The sequence below is a fragment of the Meles meles genome, chromosome X (assembly GCF_922984935.1).
Source record: "Meles meles chromosome X, mMelMel3.1 paternal haplotype, whole genome shotgun sequence".
NCBI classification, from domain to species: domain Eukaryota; kingdom Metazoa; phylum Chordata; class Mammalia; order Carnivora; family Mustelidae; genus Meles; species Meles meles.
The window spans coordinates 41,530,947-41,536,851 of record NC_060087.1 but is presented as its reverse complement, the minus strand read 5'-3'; the positions used below and the strand labels follow the sequence as shown (position 1 = coordinate 41,536,851).

Here is a 5,905-nt window from a genome sequence, read left to right as displayed (position 1 = left end):
GGGTGGTTAGGCTCTAGAGTCCCAGCAGAGCTTAAATGTTATGGAGCTTTCACTTGTTTCTTCAGCTTAGAGAGGTCTCTACATACCCGCGGATATTTCACTGACCCCTTGCTTAGAACTGAGCGCAGTCTCTCCTCTACTTCTGACCCGAGGAGAATGCAGCAGAATGCAGGGACCGAGGAGGGGACCAAAGCCCCTCCCCTTCGGCTACTGCTTCAGCTCCTCCCATTCTTTCAAACAATGATCGGCCTTTTCTCGTTTTTTTTTTTTTTAAATAGCAGTGTTACTTATTTATTTTTTACTTTATTTTTATTAACATATAATATATTATTTGCCCCAGGGGTACATGTCTGTGAGTCATCAGGTTTATACACTTCACAGAACTCACCATAGCACATACCCTCCCCGATGTCCATAACCCAGCCACCCTATCCCTACCCACCCCCCACCCCCACCCCAACCCAGCAACCCTCAGTTTGTTTTGTAAGATTAAGAATCTCTCATGGTTTGTCTCCCTCCTGATCCCATCTGGTTTCATTTTTTTCCTTCCCTACCCTCCAAATCCCCCACTCTGCCTCTTAAATTCCTCATATCAGGGAGATCATATGATAATTGTCTTTCTCTGATTGACTTCTTTCGCTCAGCATAATACCCTCTAGTTCTACCCACATCGTTGCAAATGGCAAGATTTCATTTCTTTTGATGGCTGCATAATTCCCCATTGGATGTATATACCACATCTTCTTTATCCATTCATGTCAACTGTTAGACAAATGAGGCTCCAAGACAGATCCCTTAGAAGACCTTCCTTCACCACAGATTGCCACCGCTTGTTCAGATTAGACCTTTTGTGGTCAAGGCAAATCCTGAAATCATCACCATCTGAAATCTGGCTTCTTTCTTCTGTACTTCTCGGTTTACAGTGTAATCTGATTCTTTCTCCATAATCACAAGAAAGCAACTATCTTTCCCAAGGCTGAATTCCCGGAACATGACTCGCGCTTTTCCATCAACTTTGACGCCTATCTTCTCAACTCTTACATCACCCTTAAAAATCGTATTTCCAGTGCCGCTGACCACACCTGTCACTACAGGACTTCGTAACAGGACGGGTGACTGTAGTGTATGGGTTTTGGAGACAATAAGTCCAATATGAAGTGGACAAAGCAGGAAGCCAGGACAGGGCAGGGGAGGTGAAAGAAACATTTAATAATGTGTAAAGATATAGTCAGCAACAGTGAATTTCATTTTTTTAAGATTATTTATTTATTTATTTATTTGACAGAGAGAGAGGTCACAAGTAGGCAGAGAGGCAGGCAGAGTGGGAGGGGGAAGCAAGCGTCCCACTGAGCAGAGAGCCCGATGTGGGGCTCCATCCCAGGACCCTGAGATCATGTCCTGAGCTGAAGACAGAGGCTTAACCCACTGAGCCACCAAGGCTCCCCAGCAACAGTGAATTTTAATTCCTTACCTCCAATGTGTGGGCTTGGACATTTATGTGTTTTCACTTTTGCCTAACAAATTAGTTTCATCTGTAAACACAAAATCTACTCTCCATTCTTGGCTCACCTCACTTCAAAATAACCCAAGAGTCTGTAAACTAATTCTTGTTTTATTTGTATAAATTTTATTTTTTTAAATGTATTTATTTGTAGAGAGCGAGAGAGCGAGCACAAGCAGGGAGTGCAGCAGGCGGAGGGAGAAGCAGGCTCCCTGCCGAGCAAGAACCCCCCCCCCACCATGTGGGACTCAATCCTAGGACCCTGGGATCATAACCTGAGCCAAAGGCAGATGCTTAACCGACTGAGCCACGCAGATTTCATTTTTATGTCTGTGTTAACAACAAACGATGTTGTTTTATGTGGGAATGTTTTCAAAACACTTTAGAAACATTTTGAGTATGAAAGAACATCTGGTATTTTATGTATTACCTACAATCAAACTTATTTGAATGTAATATAACAGCCTCCAGGGAGATAATGAGAACTTTAGACATTTTGGGACTTTTCTTTTGTCCCTTTGCAAATGGAAGTGCCCAAGTATGGAGAGGAGATTTTTTTTTCTCTGTATTTGGGCAAGGCAGGTGAGAGTATGGTGTAACCTGCACATAGATTCACTAAAAGTTCTTTCTTTTAAAAACAGGACAGAAGGGGAAATATGGGGGGGGCGGGAAAGCTAGGTAGTTCAAAGTCTTATCCCAGTGTGGATGATGGGATGGAAAGAGCTAACGCTTTGAATAGGGACCCAGGTCCATAGACGCATTGATGACTACAGCCAGCAGATGGCAGCAGGGGGCCACGTCAGGAGAATTCACCCACATGGAAAAGCCCTACCTAGTTGGGCCTTTGGGCCCAGCCACTGGCATCTACTGGCAATTGGTAGAAGATATGATGCATTTCCCTGTAGAAAACAAAACAAAAAAACACCAGGGTCAGAGTCTTCCAGAAGCCCAGGGTTAGAGTCTGGCCTCGAAAATGAAGGGCCGGCATAGCACAATGATGACAGTCAACAATATTATAAACTTCAAAGTGGCTAAAAGACTAGATCCCAGTTGCCCTCACTGCAGAAAAGAAAGGATAATTATGTGATGGGGTAGAGGTGTTAGCTAACACCACAGTGGTAATCATACTGCAGTATATAAATGCATCAAATCAACATGTTGTACCTCTTAAACTGACACGATGTTGTATATTTCAGTTATATTTCAAAGAGTATTTTAAAAAAGAATAAATACAATGAAGGGTGCTCACTTCTGCAGCACATGTACGAAAATTGGAGTGATAGAAGATTTAGCATGACCCCTGCACAGGAAGGACACGCAGACTCGTGAAGGGTTCCATATTGAATGCAAAGATACAATGAAGGACCCAGAGCCCTTGGTTGCCTTAGTCCGCAAGAAGAAGAGGGGAAGGGAAACACAGGAACGAAGGCACAGGAGTGGGAGGGGGGTAAGTCTGTGACATACAGATGACAGTGGAGAGTAGGAAGCAGGTCAGAGAGGGTGGGAATCATTTCTTTTTGTGTGACCTGGCTGTGGCGCTGATTTTAATACACTCTAAGAATAAGTGGAAGCAACCCAAATGTTTGTCAGTGGGTGAATGGATAAACAAAATATGGTGTCTACGTACGGTGGAATATTACTTGGCTTTAAAAGGGGAGGAAATTTTGGGGCGCTTGTGTGGCTTAGTGGGTTAAACGTCCAACTCTTGATTTCAGCTCAGGTCTTCATCTCCATGCCGTGAGTTCAAGCCCGGCGTTGGGCTCCATGCTGGGCATGGAGCCTACTTTAAACAAAAAAAAAAAAAAAAAGAGGGAAGGAAATTCGGATACACGCTACAACATGGATGAATCTTGAGGACATTGTGCTAGGTGAAATAGTCCAGTCACATATACCATAAAAATACAAATACTACATGACTGTACATATATGAAATATCTAGGATAGTCGAGTTCATAGAGATAGAAAGTAGAATGGTAGTTTCCAGGGACTGAGGGGAGGGAGGAATGGGAAGTTGTTGATTAATAGGTATAGAATTTTGGTTTTGCAAGATGAAAAAGTTCTGGAGGTTGGTTGTCTCACTAACAGTACAAGAGACACATGAAAAAATGCTCAACATCATTATCCATCAGGCAAATACAAATCAAAACCACAATGAGATACTACTTTACATCAGTTAGAATGGCTAAAATTAGCAAGACAGGAAATAACAAGTGTTGGCAAGATGCAGAGAAAGGGGAACCCTCTTACACTGTTGGTGGGAATACAAGTTGGTGCAGCCACTTTGGAAAACAGTACAGAAGTTCCTCGAGATGTTAAAAATAGAGCTACCTTATGACCCAGCAATTGCACTACAGGGTATCTACCCCAAAGATACAGATGTAGAGGAAAGAAGGGGCACCTGCACCCCAATGTTCACAGCAGCCATGTCCACAACAGCCAAACTATGGAAGGAGCCGAAATGTCTTTCAACAGACGAATGGATAAAGAACATGTGGTCCATATACACAATGGAATATTACTCAGTCATCAGAAAGGAGAAACACCTACGGTTTGCATTGACATAGCTGGAACTGGAGGGGATTATGCTAGTGAAATAAGTCAAGCAGAGACAATTATCATATGGTTTCACTCATATGTGGAACATAAGGAATAGCATGGAGGACCACAGGGGAAGGGAAGGAAAACTGAATGGGAAGAAGTCAGAGAGGGAGACAAACCATGAGAGACTATGGACTCCAGGAAACAAACTGAGAGCTTCGGAGGGGAGGGGTGTGGGGGATGGGGTAACCAGGTGACGGGCATTAAGGAGAGCGCCTGTGGTGATGAGCCCTGGGTGTTACACGCAACTGATGAATCACTGAACGCTACATCAAAAACTAATGATGTACTATATGCTGGCTAACTGATCATCATCATCATAATAAAAGAGATAACAAGTGTTAGTGAGGTTGTAGAGAAAAGAGATCCTAACGCACTGTAGTTGGGAATGTCAATTGGTACGTTCACTGTGGGAAAAAACTACAGAATTTTCTCAAAAAATGAAAAACAGAACTACCAAATGATCTAGCAATCCATCTCTGGTGTGTAATCAAAAGAAATGAAATCACTGTCTTGTCGCAGAAGCAGACTCAAGCAACTGTTTTGTTGCGCTGATGCTTTAACAGACTCATAAATATGTGAGAACTTACCAAGTTGTGTATTTTATTTTATTTTTTTAAGATTTTATTTGTTTATTTGACAGACAGAGATCACAAGTAGGCAGAGAAGCAGGCAGAGAGAGAGGGAAGCAGACACCTTGCTGAGCAGAGAAGGCTATGCGGGGCTCCATCCCAAGACCCGTGAGATCATGACCTGAGCCGAAGGCAGAGGCCTAACACACTGAGCCACCCAGCTGCTCCCCAAGTTGTGTATTTTAAATGCATTCAGCTTATCTTGTATCAGTTAAACCAATGAAGATGTTAAAAATTTAAAAAATTTAAAAATAAGGTGTCTACCATGTCTTCTGCCCATTTCTTAATTGGATTATTTGTTTTTCAGGTGTTGAGTTTGTTAAGTTCTTTGTAGATCTTGGATACTAACCCTTTATCAGATAATGTCACTTGCAAGTATCTTCTTCTGTTCCATAGACTGTCTTTTAATTTTGTTGACTGTTTCCTTTGCTGTGCAGAAGCTTTTTTTTTTATCTTGATAAAGTCCCACTAGTTCATTTTTACTTTTGTTTTCCTTGCCTCAGGAGACATATCTGGAAAGAACTTGCTGTGGCTGATGTCAGAGAGGTTGCTGCCTGTGTTTTCCTCTAGGATTTTTTGTGGTTTCCTGTCTCACATTTAGGTCTTTCATCCATTTTGAATTTATTCTGTGTGTGGTATAAGGAAGTGGTCTAGTTTCATTCCTTTGCATGTTGCTGTCCAGGTTTCCCAACACCCTGTGTTGAAGAGACTGGTTTCTTTTTCCCACTGGATATTCTTTCTGGCTTTGTTGAAGTTTAGTTGACCATAGAGTTGTGGGTCCATTTCTGGATTCTCTGTTCTGCTCCATTGATCTATGTGTCTGTTTTTGTGGCACTTTGTAATTTACCTAGTTCTACTGCAGGAATACCTTACCTTGTCAAGTCCTCCTAGCAACTAGTGTGGAAGGGGGTGGATCTCTGGGTTAAAAATAAATGGGTGGGGGTTGCCTGGGTGGCTCAGTTGTTAAGTATCTGCCTTTGGCTCAGGTCATGATCCTGGGGTCCTGGGATGGAGCTCCATGTTGGGCTCCAGCTCTCTGCTCAGCAGGAGCCTGCTTCTCCCTCTCCCTCTTGTTCCCCCTGCTTGTACTCTCTGTCTCTCCATCAAATAAAAATAAATAAAATCTTAAAAAAAAAAAGAAAAGAACGTGGGTGGGCTATATGGAGGAAATGCA

The 5,905-nt window shown here is 42.6% G+C and overlaps 1 non-coding gene across 1 annotated transcript; it reads left to right on the top strand.

The window, feature by feature from the left end:
• The first annotated feature begins 2,742 nt into the window (after positions 1–2,742).
• On the top strand, positions 2,743–2,846 carry LOC123935697. The gene has a single exon (XR_006816976.1). It is a non-coding gene; the product is annotated as a U6 spliceosomal RNA (small nuclear RNA).
• Positions 2,847–5,905: the final 3,059 nt, after the last annotated feature.